We start from the raw sequence: 14,305 nt of genomic DNA, 5'->3' as shown, positions 1-14,305 counted from the left end.
ACGAATCTTCACCCACAAAGTTGGCTAATAAACTGTCTTCCGTCTGTGAAGCACACCTGCACGCCGCACACCTCAGGTTAATCCCTATCTCATAAACGACAAGAAAGAAGGGAGAAAATTAGTGAACGTGGCAGGGACGAGGAATTTAAAAAAAAAAGAGAAGGAAACAGGCGACATTTCGAGTAAATGGCATCCAAAACCCACTCCAATTATCTTTGGCAGCCATGCCAGGGAGGCTGACTTAATTAAAGTGAGTGGAAAAGGAAGGGGGAGGAGGAAGGAGAGAGAGAGAGAGGGAGAGAGAGAGAGGGAAGAAGTGATTGAGGGGGCAGAGGAGTGCGTATCAGCTCCAAGCACAAAGCCGAGCACCACCGCCGTCCACCACTCTTTCTCTTTTCAATTTCACTTCAAAGGACCAAGGCACGAAATCATAAAAAAGGAGAGCGAGACGTTTTTTTGAGCAATATAATTGCACTATTCATATCCAGTGTTTTTATCGTCATTCAGAGAGGACAGAAAAATACATAAAAAGAGAATAAAAAAATGATTTTACTCGCCGCTAAATCCCCAATAATCCTCTTGTGCTTTTCCAAGTCTGCCTTCCACATTGACCTTTTCACAGGAATCCTGTTGCCATGGAAACTCTCGCTGCACCCCCCCAAACGCACATCATTCTGTACATATTTCTGTCATCGCTCTGACAGAATACGCACAGGAAAGGGTTGTTTAAGAGTAAATGTAGCTTGTTTTGTCCCATAAACACTCGTCTAATCATTATTATTCATGTTGAGTGACTGCCCGAATGATTAACAATGCACGTTAAACTCACATATGATCTTTACGAAATCGAAATAACTTCCCGTCGCACTCAAATGAATATTAATACACAGACTTCTGCTGTCAATCTGATCTCGACCCAACTTATAGGGTGATAATGCGTATCTCTCTCCTTAGTTCATCAACACTTTGTCGGCTCCTCGTGTAAATGCAATCTTGAGTATGAAATGTATAGACAATGCCAAGCAGGAGGCAGCTGGTCGCTGAGGGCCGGCCAGAAGGACTGTGGGTGGCGGATTTATAAATTCAGCTATAATGTGTGACTTCAAAAATAAACTGTGTTTAACAGAGGACAATGGCTGTTTCATAACTGCAAGATGATGTGAGACGCCGTGATTTCAGAGCAACTTTTTAATGCTGTGAACATGGTATATCAAAGTACACATTGTATTGCTATTTTAAATGGTTTTCATAACGCTGCAGGGAATGCCATACCATACTATATTTTTTTTTATATAGAAATATTTGTAAAAGTTGTAGACAATACATATTTTACTGCAACTTCTGATGGAAATAATTATTTCCAATGCTGATCATGATCACACTTAATACTTTATATTAAGGTCCAATTCTTACAATTAAAGGAGTAGTTTCAGTGCAAACTGTTTGAAGGGCTTTAAACAATTCCAGACGATGAATAAGGGTCTTATCAAGCGAAATGATCGCTCATTTAATTAATAAATAATAAAGTTTAAGTTTTATAAGCTCAAATGCTCGCCTTGCTCTGTTCTGTGACGCACATTCGTGACTCTCCTGTTCGAACTCGTTCATCAAAATGAACAAATCTTTTTTCGAGTCATTTGGTTCATTCAACGAACGAAATGAACGAATTGACTCAGAAAAAGATTCGTTCATTTAGATGAACGAGTTTGAACAGGAGAGTCACGAACGTGCTTCACAGAACAGAGCAAGGAAGAAAGAAAAGAGCAATGACTGAAGAAAGAATGACATGGACATCTTGGATGACATGGGGGTGAGTAAATTATCAGCAAAAGTTTTTTCAAAAGTGAACTACTCCTTTAACTACGACTTTTGCCTCAATAAACTTACTGCGTTTTAATAGTTAGTGAGGTAGTTGTTAAGTTTAGGATTAAGGGATGAAGAATAAGGTCATGCGGAATAAGGCATTAATATGTGCTTTATAAGTACTAATAAACAGCCAATGTCCTACAAATATGCAGAAAATATATAGTTAATAGTGAGAATTGGACCCTGGAGTGTTACCAAAATAAAATCCGAAACTCATTAATTTTAGGCATCACAACAGTGTGAAACATAGATATTCCTTTCGAAATTTGAATTTCGAATATAATCTTTATGTAAAATTAAATGTTCATGCTTAATGAAATATGATATCCAATATATACCAATAACTGTATATTTTAGGATTTTTATGTAGAAAACTGTTTAGTGATGAGTGAATTCACTTTATTGAGCGTTTGTTGAAATGAGCATGGCAGGTTTTTGGATACCTGTTTAATATATTTAATATCATTGTGGATGCTGCAGGATGATTTTTCTTAATGAAGCTTCGGATTTAAAACGATGTTTTCAGGCTGAGGGAAGCTCTATGGGCCAGACTGCTGTGGGCCGGAGCTGGAGCCAGGAGATAAGACCGACTCCATCCGCCTTGCTTTAGGGGACAGTGAAAGACCTGTTAACTTGACAACCACTGTTCTGTTTGGCAGAGATCATATTTCTCTATTTCTCCTTTCTCTTTCTCAGACCACACCACTTTCACTTTCAGTCAAACTTCCAATGTTTGACCCCTTCGTGTCTCAGTTACTTTTAAGTTTTAGCCTACTTCCTGTCCTCTTTCTTCTCCTGCAGGTTATTTTCTCCTTGTTTCTCAAAAATATATATATACCAAATATATATTTATATATAGTTGTTGAAAGAAACAAAGATGATGGTGACGAAACTCTGTAGACTGAACACGTAATACGTACTTGTATGACGTCATTGTCTTCAGAGATTCATGTTTTTGCTGTTTACAGGCACCCAAAACTAGCCTGGCTTTTTCTGGAATCAATGATAAATACATGTCTGACCGTTGGAACGAACCACAAAAAAAAACAAAAAAACGAGAAAATCGCATTCATGATGATTTATGGTGATTTTATTTCTGTTAGACCTGTGTCTACAACATTGACGCATTCGTTCAAATGAACTGCCGTAGCCAAGGCGACATCTACTGTATATATTTATATTCCTGTATGCAGGAAATGCAGAGTCCGGACCCTCGGATTGCGAGCTATGGACGGGGCCTACGCCAAAGAACTTTATTGCTTGCTGGGCTATCAATAAATGTATTTATTGTTACAGTATTTAATCTCCCGAGTCCTTCTGGTACGGAAGGTTTTATGCGTTTACCCATTGAGCGTTGTTGTCTGAACGTAGTCGACTAAATGTCTGGGCAATTTTTGTGTATTTTTAAATGTATTTTTTGGGGAATATCTTGTAACTTTCCTAAAGGGTCACTGATCTTTCTCAACCCTTCATTTGACTCATTTCTCTCTTTACCTCATGTCTGTTTCCATCCCTCACCCTCTTCCTCTGCTTCTTTTTCCCTCTCTTGGTGTAGTAGAACATTCCGGTGCGTTGAGCTCAGCGCCCAGCGCTCGGCTCTCAGAGGCAGGATTGTTCTTGCCGCACAGGCCCAAAGCCCGTTGCCACGGATACCGCCATACCACAGATCTGACCCTGGAGAATTGAGCGGCTCACCCTCAGCAGGAGCCACTGGCAGCTGCAACACAGCTGTTAGCACCGGGACAGGGTTACTTTCTTTCTTCCTCTCTCTGACTCACTCATTCATTTAGTCACTCCCTCTCTTATTTCTTTATCACTATCCACGGAAAAAATATAACCATAGGAGCAGAGAATTCAATTTAAAGGAGTAGTTCACTTTTAAAAAAAACTTTTGCTGATAATTTACTCACCCCCATGTCATCCAAGATGTCCACGTCTTTCTTTCTTCAGTCGAAAAGAAATTAAGGTTTTTGATGAAAACAATCCAGGATTTTCTCCATATAATGGACTTCATTGGGAACCAAACCATTCAAGGTCCAAATGAGAGTTTCAGTGCAGCTTCAAAGGGCTTTAAACGACACCAGACGATGAATAAGGGTCTTATATCGGACCCTTCGAGTCATGACTCGAAAAAAGATTTGTTCATTTTGATGAACGAGTTCGAACAGGAGAGTCACGAACGCGCATCACAGAACAGGGCAAGGTGAGCATTTGTGCTTATAAAACTTAAACTTTTTTATTAATTTTTTTAATGACCGATCGTTTCGCTAGATAAGACCCTTATTCAAAGTCTGGTGTCGTTTAAATCCCTTTGAAACTGCACTGAAACTCTCATTTAATCTATTATTATACAATCAAATCAAATAAATTAAGATCTATTTACGACTGTTAATTATATCTCACATCTTAAGTATAACTTAACATCCATGATCCAGTCAGTCATGACTATTAGAAATGATGTTTTTGTTTTACCGTGGAATATGTCAGTCCATCTTTCACCAAAACTCTCACATTCACTCTAACTCTTTCCCTGAAATATTTCCTGGCACACTATTTCCGAAAAACCAGAGGAGTGACTCAAGCTATCCACATCAATCACGACCATCCCACGGTTGTTCACTCTATCCATAACATGATCCATTAAAACAACGTTATCCAGCATTCAAATCAAAACAGATGTTCCCCTGTAAAATCTAAAATTACAGTAAATAAATAAAGAAACAGAAGATGACAAAAACAGAGCCCTATTTTTCACATTGCCAGAGCCTATCCGATGTTGGATAGATGTTATGGCTGGAAGCTATGCCTTTTATCTAATCAGGGCATAGATTTTCCTCTCTTTTCCACCTCGGAGATAACCCGATTACACGGTAACACTGTCTCTGAGTCAGTTTAGCAGCTGCCCTGTGGATAAGCACACAAATCTGGATACAGCGGTCACAGGTAGAGCTAAAGTGCTCTTAAATACAGTACAATATATAGAATATTACACCCTCTGACAAGACAGAAGTATCCCCAATATCAAAAAAAAAAAAATTATATGATTTAACTTAGTAGAACATTCTCATCAACTGTTAAAATTGAAGATTATTAAGAATATTAATACATGGGTGCCCTGATAAAAGTTACATTTTATGTTATTTATTGATTAGACCCCATAAAATCAAGATGAGAGTATTGTTGTTTTTAGACAATGTTAACTAGCTTTAAATGTTAGTACATATGCAAGTATAATCCTAAAATAAAAAATAAAAAAGTATTTCTAGTGTAATAATTGTTGATGACTCATTCTGCCCTACACAGCTTTTGTCCAATCAAATCCCTCTAGTATTTCCTGCCTGAATAGCAAGAAGCAAATCATGTGCATGGCTGTGACTTAAATGAAGCCTATGTGACTTGCCAAAATCTTCACACAGGGGGGGAATTGCATTCGTCATGCCATTTAATGGGGTTTTAAATGAAAAATATGTATGGAAGAGGAATAGGGCAGAGCAATAATAAAAAATAAAACCATCTCGAGATTAAAGTCATTATAATGCGAGATTAAACTTGTTACATTTCGAGAAAAAACTCTAAATACAATCTTGAGAATAAACTCATTAAATATCGAGAATAAAGTCGTTGTGATTCGAGAAAAAACTTGTTAAATTTTTAGAAAAAAAAGTCGAAATACAATCTTGAGAATAAACTCATTAAATATCGAAAATAAAGTCGTTGTGTTTCGAGAAAAAACACATTCAATTTTGAGAAAAAAGTCGAAATACAATCTTGAGAATAAACTCATTAAATATCGAGAATAAAGTCGTTGTGATTCGAGAAAAAACATGTTCAATTTTAAGTAAAAAAAGTCGAAATACAATCATGAGTAAAAAGTCATTCAATTTCTAGAATAAATTCGTCGTGTTTCGAGAAAAAAACTTGTTAAATTTCGAGAAAAAAAGTCAAAATAATCATGAGAATAAATTCATTAAATATCGAGAATAAAGTCGTTGTGATTCGAGAAAAAACATGTTCAATTAAGTAAAAAAAGTCGAAATACAATCATGAGAATAAACTTATTCAATTTCGAGAATAAATTCATTGTGTTTCTAGAAAAAAACTCGTTAAATTTCGAGAAAAAAGTCGAAATAATCATGAGAATAAACTCATTCAATATTCAGAAAAAAATCGTTGAGTTTTGAGACAAAAACTTGTAAAATTTGAGAAAAAAACTTGTAAAAAAAGTCGAAATACAATCTTGAGAATAAACTCAATATCGAGAATAAAGTCGTCGTGTTTCAAGAAAAAACACGTTAAATTTTAAGAAAAAAAAGTCAATCTTGAGAATAAACTCGAGAAAAAGGTTGTGTTTCGATAAAAAAAAGTCGAAATGAAATGTAGAGAACAATGCATTCAATCAGTGTTCATTGCATAGCCTGATAGAGGACATGGCAGAGTTGGATCACTAGTCAAGCTATATTTGTCAGACTTTATTTCAGTAACAAAGAAATACTATCAACTTTAGCAGTACTATATTGCATTAAAAGTGTCACTGAATTTTCCCGTGCAGAACTTTACGGAAAAAAGACGTTTGAGTCGTCACTTGAACATTGAACAGCGTTGGCCCAAATGCACACTGGCATATAGAAAGCTATGATCAATTAAAACCGTATGTACGGCATTGCCATTAATGGTTACAGTCGACTTTTTTCTTGAAATTTAACGATTTATTTCTCAAAACACAACTACTTTTTTCTCAATATTTAATGAGTTTATTCTCAAGATTGTATTTCGAATTTTTTTCTCGAATTTTAACGAGATTAATCTTGCATTATAATGACTTTAATCTCGAGATGGTTTTATTTTTTTATTGCTTAGCCCTAATAATAAATCCTATTTACATAAATCATGTTGTGCATTACTGTAAATCAAATATAATTAATTGCAACAACAACAAAAAAATAGTTTAAGGTCATATTTTAATTAACTGGAGTATTATTTTTGAAGTAAAAGTGGTAGGCATTAAGATTTAAAAAAAAATGGTAAACGAAAAAATCCAAGTGTTCAAAAAGTAAGAAAAGCATCTGTTCTCAGTAAACATTCTGTAGAGCCAAACCCAGAAAACACTAACAGAGAAGTACGTTTGTTTTAAGCAGAACAGGATTACAAAAGACCCATGGAACTGCTATCTATGTCAGGCTGTTTCTATTAGTATTAGCAATCAAAAATACGTTCTGTCACTCTCTTACACACAGATATTAATCAGCTGGAATGAAAGAGATAAACACATAAGAGATAAACAAACACTTCAGTGTTTCATGGGTTAGTTTTAAATGAACATTAAATCTGTCTTCTGATTTATAGATTGAGAAGAGCTGTTTTACATCTATATGACATTCACTCAGACAAGATGACATTTAGCATCTATCATATCCAAACTACATCAAACAATTTACTCATGACATAACTGCCGCTATGAAAAAAACTAAGAACTGAAACCTGGGAAATGTGATTACTTTTTCCAGATTACAGTCAAGCAAATACTCTTTTTCAACCAGAAGAGATGCCAAGCCCAAAGTTTGGCACTCGATTTATGTCATCTAAGAAATCTGTGTAATCAGACTGACATGCAGAGATTATCATCAAATCTTCACTATCATTTCTTCTCTTTCATCTTTTCAAGCATGAATGTTATGTTGAATTTTAATGTGTTTATACATGTATCTATCTGTTATATGCGCGAGTGGATGTTTGCTTAGTGGAGCGTGTACGTCTTTGCGTGCATCTGTGTGATCGAGAGAAAGACAGATACGCGCGCGTGTGTGTGTGCGCATGTGTTTCTAACAGTAAAACAGTAGGTTGCACATTCCTGTCCGACATAACTTAAGACAAGCAGACACTGAAGAAAACGCCTATAAAACTCTCTCAGACTCTTCTCCTCCATCTGTTTTGTTTTCCTTCCATCTCTCCTTTTTGATGAGCTGGGTCTTCAGTCCCCCCAATAAAATCCCATTAGCTCTTAATGAAGTCGAGCTCGCTGCCTCGTGCCTTCACCTCATTTAGCACAATTGTCTGGCAGCCATTAGCACGGAGGCAATTACAGCCGAACGGCGAGAGTAATTGGAAATGCCGACAGGGACCCCAAGAAAACGGGAATAAATAAAAAAAAAATATTCAAACTAATAAGCCTTCATTTGGTTGGTGGGGGCTGCTAGGCTAAATCAACATAATGCTAATCGAGGCTGATGAGGAACAGACTCGGGGTGAAGGCCAGGGGTGGTTGTGGAGATGATGATGATGATGATGATGAGGTTGAGATTGTTATAGAAAGAGCAAAAGGAATTGCACTAATCAACTCCTCGATGACACAAGGTACTGTACTGTTAATGCCCATGTAAACTGATGCTTTATGAAAAAAAAAATGTTTATATGCACTATTAAAATGCAACATGAAATCAAAATGGACCTTCAGCAAATAAAAAAAATGCATTATGAATTATCCACAAGACTTTCGATCATCTACGGAACACAAATTAAGATATTTTTAATGATATCTGAGAGCTTTCTGTCCCTCCATTGAACAATTATTCACCCAAAACTTACTTTTAGTTTAGCTTATGCTTTTATCCACATAAACATTGATCAGTGAACAATGTTTAAAGCATTTAATTTTGGTAAACGGAAGCTCGTGCGTGCTTGCTTGATGCATGGGATTGGGAATGAAGTTCATTCTTGCGTGTTACGCAGGTTTGTTCTCACGCGGTTTAGCAAACAGGTTGAAATACAACGTTTTTTCATGAAACTCCATTTGAGGCGACCATTTAAACTTATAAAACTTAAACATTGTTTTTTTGTTGTTGTTTTTTTAATGAGCGATCGTTTCACTTGATAAGACCCTTATTCGTCATCTAAAATCGTTTAAAGCACTTTGAACCATTTTCAGTTTGTATTGAACCGTTTGGTTCCCATTGAAGTCCATTATATGGAGAAAAATCCTGGAATGTTTTCATCAAAAACCTTAATTTCTTTTCGACTGAAGAAAGAATGACATGGACATCTTGGATGACATGGATGGGGGTGAGTAAATTATCAGCAAAAGTTTTTAGTTTTTTTTTTAAGTGAACTAATTATTTCAACAGAAAAAAATAATTCCAGATATAAAGAAAATGATTGCATTTTAAAGGAAAATTAATTAACAGAGCTTTCTGGAAATAAAACAATTCAGTCTACATCAAATAAACAACAGCAACATTCCTCGCAAAGGACGCTTTGTCAAGTCAGCCGTTGAATAACGAATAACCGCACGGTGTTCTAGGTGTTGTGTGTGGCCTGCTGGTGCCAGATGCCAGCGCAACTCCCCTGACTCCTCACCCTACTTACACACATCAAACTGGGCAACTGGTGGCAGAAACCTGATCAGAGGGGGTAAAATCAGAGGGCACCTTTCACAAGAACTGGGCAGGTTGCCCAACGGTCCACAGGAGGGGGCAAAAAATAGGGTCTGGTTGGAATGGTGTGTGTCTGTGATGTGTGTGAAGGCGTCTTGGCACTAGCTTTCCGGAGCCGGCACGGGAAACAGAAGGTCGAGTCCCACAATAGTCTCCCACGGGGCATCCACAATACCAGCTCAATGACCGCAGTCAACAATACTCTCAAGGCCTTTTATTCAGAGAGTTCAATGGACCAGACACACCCAGCGGCACTTTCCTACACAAAACAAGACCCTGGCAGGCTGGCACACACACACACACACACATACATATTCATACACCTTTATATAAATGACAATATTGGTACTATAAAAGAGGCTTTCAGTCCAGGATCAGTCTAGCATCACTGCCATGGTTGTTGCCATTTCACAGTGTCGAGGACGCTACTTTAAAACTTAGAAGTTAGCCCTTAAAAGTTTATTAAACATTCAAATTAGTACATTTTGAGTAGTAGAATGTATATAATATTATATTATTTTGTATACACAATATAATCAATATTAAACAACAATACAATACAGATTCTTTTTTTTTACTTTAAAGTGATTCATTTAAATGAACCATGTAGATGAATCAGTTTAAATGAGTGATCGCATCGATTTATTTTAGGGCTGTCAAACGATTAATCGCGATTAATCGCATCCAAAATAAAAGTTTGTGTTTACATAATATATGAGGGTGCACTGTGTATAACTATTTTGTATATATATTAGATAAATACATACACATGCATGTATATTTAGAAAAAAATACAATTTATATTAAAAATATTTATATTTATATATAATATAATTTATATATAAATCTATATACAGTATATACATGAAAATATTTCTTAAATATATACAAGCATGTGTGTGTATTTATATATATATATAAAATAATTATACACAGTGCACCCACGTATATTATGTAAACACAAACTTTTATTTTGGATGCGATTAATCGCGATTAATCACTTGACAGCCCTAATTTATTTTAAAATTATTTTCCGATTGAACTGATTCACTAAAAAATATTTGACTGATTCATTTTAGGCAAGTGTATTAGATTATAAGCTCAGTTTTGAAGGTAGCTGTTACCTGTTATGCTAATTAAAAGTTAATATCATCCCATTTAATTGGTTGCTCCCAGTTAAGATTTGGCATAATGTACAATAAGTTAAATCACTTCATCTTAGTTGTAAGATCAGACAAGAAGAACTAGTATTGATCATTTGAGAAGGTGAAAATGCAAGTGTATAGTCATTAAGCAAAGAATGAATGTAGCACAGGCCTCTGCAGCAAAAAACGATTTACTCCTTCCATTTCTCTTGCGCTGTGCTTTCGCTCCGAAAATGTTTATTTGTCTAAAAAGATCTACAAACAATCACTTCACTCGACAGGAGAGAGAGAGCTTTCCAGTCAGGAGGAGATTTAATTAGGGAAATCTCATTAGGTTTAACAAAATTAAGCGTAAAACAATCCTCGGCAGGGCTCCGAGAGCGAGAGGGAGAGAAAGAAAGGGGGAATTTGGGGTTTTGAGCGATTAGAGTCAGGAGGATATTGAGATAGTCACTTCCATGCTGCTGTGGGGGAAAATGGCACTAGATACCCAGCTGTTTTCACACTCAATTAAAGAGACTCGCCTGGCGTTTACCCCCTCTGAAAAGCAAAGAGTTAACCATTCTGCATATTGCCACACACACTCAGGTTCTCCCTCTCTCACTCATCCACAACGTAATTCCACCCTGAGCCCACGAACCATTAAAGACACAAATTGTGTTTTCGAACAAATTCGCACTCTATAAGGACATAACAGAAAGTGCTATTAAAGTGAGGAAACAAACTCTTAAACAACACAGCTGGGGTGATTGCAGACGAACAGCAAGCATTGGAAAATTCATTTCAAACTTTAGGCTATCTGTAAAAGCCCAATTCTGAAATAACCAGCAAGGAATAACTCTACGGCTCCTGAAGAGCGATATCACTGCAGAGAAATCACAGGTTTGACTATTCTAGGCAGCTCGATGGGTGACACTGCATATTTATCAGCCCTCCATGATAAAGTGAGAGAACTTTATGTGCTATCAATGCTTTAAAAAAAAATCCATTGCAAAAAGTATAATTATAGAAGACCATTGTATACATGACTAGAGAAGCTGTTAGGTGAATTTGTGGAAACCTCAGTTCACATCAAAGTACAAGAAAAGTGTTTGGCAACCAAAATGGCTCTGTTCCAACACCTAGTGAGCGGCCTAACACCTTACCGAAACTGAACCTCATAAATGACAGATTAAGAATGAGCAACATCAGCAGCAACTCTATTGCACAAAATATCATTCTTCATGTTAAGCGTATGGTTCACAATTGATTTCGATGGAGTTCGTCATTAGCATGTTGTTTAGCTAACAATGTGGTATTCTAAAAAGCAGAAAAACAACACATACAAAAAATGTGTAAAATAGCGTTTATATATATATATATATTTAAGTAATTCGCACAATTTTTAGTATTAAATGAACAATTTGTGTATGTAATACAAACATACAATTTAGCTAAAAACATGGTATTTTAGACATGGATGCGCGCCACTTACAATTTAAAAGGATGGATTTAAATTGAATTGTAAATGTAGGTGCCAAATGGTGCAGATTTGAAATTTGAATGTGAAGAACAATTAAAACTGACTGACAGACAGACAGTTAGACAGCTAGTCAGACAGACAGGCAGACAGATAGAATGACAGATTGATAGAACGATAGAAGACAAAAATAATATAATTAATTGAAAAAACAATATAACGAACAACAGAATGAAAGAGACAAATAGTTTGACAGACAGACAGACTGGCAGGCAGGCCGATAGACAGGCAGGCAGGCAGACAGGTAGACAGACAGACAAACAGACAGGCACACAGACAGACAGGCAGATAGAGACAGGCAGACAGACAGACAGACAGAAAGACAGACAGGCAGACAGGCAGACAGACAGACAGACAGGTAGATAGACAGGCAGGAAGGCAGGCTGACAGACAGGTAGACAGACAGATAAACAGACAGGCAGACAGACAGACAGACATGGAGACAGATAGAGACAGGCAGACAGACAGACAGGCAGGCAGGCAGGCAGGCAGATAGACAGAAAGGCAGACAGACAGTCAGACAGTCAGATAGACAGGCAGACAGGCAGATATACAGACAGACAGACAGGCAGACAGACAGATAGAGACAGGCAGACAGACAGACAGACAAAAAGGCAAGCAGACAGACAGAAAGGCAGGCAGACAGTCAGATAGACAGGCAGACAGACAGACAGACAGACAGGCAGGCAGATAGATAGACAGTTAGAATTAATTTTAAAATAAACGATAACACAAACACCAGAATGACGGACAGACAGACATAGATAGAAGATCTGCACAATTCTGGATAAATTGAAAATCACAATGTTTTGTTTAAAATAGAGATCACGATTCTCAGACGATTCTGAATTGACTACACAACACAGTCTATTTAACAAATATTTCATTAATTTGAATTGTGTTTTTATGAATGAATGATTCACTGAAAAATTATTTTTCAACAGTCACTTGTTTAACTTTTATCCCAGTACTTCTGTGATAATTTGAATGTTCGTAACACATAAATAATGATACTGTGTGGTTGAAAAGACTGTTTATGAAGTGGTTTCATACCCATAAATGACAACTGCTCTCTCTGGGTAGGTGGCAGCGCCAACACAAATTGTAATGTTTGCTGTGATTGTTCTAGTCAAAGGTTTAATAAACATCGCGTGAGTGTTTGAATCGAGATTACTTTTAACGATTAATCGTGCAGCTCAAATAGATCGATCAATCTATAATCTATGATCTTAGACGGCTGCCAACATATCAGGGGTACGTCTATGACGCCTTAAAATACTGCCTACATAGGGAGCTTTTGTAACATAGCAAATGTGTTTTTGAATAAGCATGGAAAGTTTTGATTTAGGAACTTACAGTTTGCTTGTTCTCAGCATTGGAGCATCTGATGTTGGCGTCGGTCCAACGGCGCACTGCCCTCCAGACAGTCTACAACACAAGAGAAACCGTCTGAGTACTTTTACATCTAATGGTCTGTTCACCAACAGCTAACCTGAGATCATTACTCCGAAGGCAAAACAACACAACTTGTAAAATGACCAAATGTTGATTTAGGTTTAGCCAGCACTACATGCGTTTCAGAATGGGGATCTTTTTATTGACGCTGTTTGATACCCGTGGGCCTGCTGACCCCACAATTCGAAAAGTAATTTGATATTGCGTGGGAAGGTATATGTATGTGTGGGCCCTGCTGTTCTGGCTTAATAAAGGCTGTATGTGTGTGTGCGTGAGCTCGGGTAGGTGGGCAAACAAAGATAAAGTCAGGGGCGGGAATGGCAGACATGGCGGCCAGCCCCCCACGCTTCAGTCCGCCGCCAGTATAGGTTTGTGTGAAACCTTTCCCGAGTTTCTTCCACACTACAAAGAAAACATTTTAGGGTTCTTGTAATCCCTCCCGCAGCCTCTCAAAGCCCCAACGTCCTCCATAGCCATACAGTCCGCAGCCCACCCCCCTCTCCCCCTCACGAGACCTGATCTGCCTTCCTGTTGACGTCAAAGTGAATTAGAGCAAGGAGAGCGCAGCGGCTCCCCCCGGGGGGCTGGAGGGCTAATCATGCTGTTCCTCACTGGCCTCAGAGGAAGCATTAGCGTTCCTGTTGCAGCAGACCACCACATCTACAGCTTACGGCCCCTATACACAAACAACCAGGACACCAAACACACACACAAACAGCTTATTTACAGAAATAAACACTAAAAAGTCCCTCATAGACACCACAGTACCCTCCAAACCAGACGAACAGAAGATTTGTGGGTTTGCCCTTCCCGCCCCTCATTCAAAACCCCAGAGAAAGTTGAACTTTAGGGTAAACCTCCTTCTCTAATACACAGAGCACCTCTGTGAAACG

General features: G+C 37.5%; 1 protein-coding gene across 4 annotated transcripts in view; it reads right to left on the bottom strand.

Moving 5' to 3' along the window:
• The window catches only part of pknox2 (pbx/knotted 1 homeobox 2), an 81,156-nt gene that overhangs the window by 47,227 nt on the left and 19,624 nt on the right, over positions 1 to 14,305 (bottom strand). For 3 of the 4 annotated variants that reach the window (XM_039676022.2, XM_039676021.2, XM_089126445.1), the window contains exon 2: positions 13,314 to 13,385. The exons of the other annotated variant lie outside the window; for it this stretch is intronic. The gene's annotated coding sequence lies outside the window, so the exon portion shown is untranslated. The remainder of the gene's footprint in view (positions 1 to 13,313; positions 13,386 to 14,305) is intronic. 4 annotated transcript variants of the gene reach the window in all.

Source organism: Pimephales promelas, chromosome 23 (genome assembly GCF_988280905.1).
Source record: "Pimephales promelas chromosome 23, fPimPro1.hap1.1, whole genome shotgun sequence".
NCBI lineage: Eukaryota > Metazoa > Chordata > Actinopteri > Cypriniformes > Leuciscidae > Pimephales > Pimephales promelas.
This window is presented reverse-complemented; position numbering and strand designations above follow the sequence as displayed.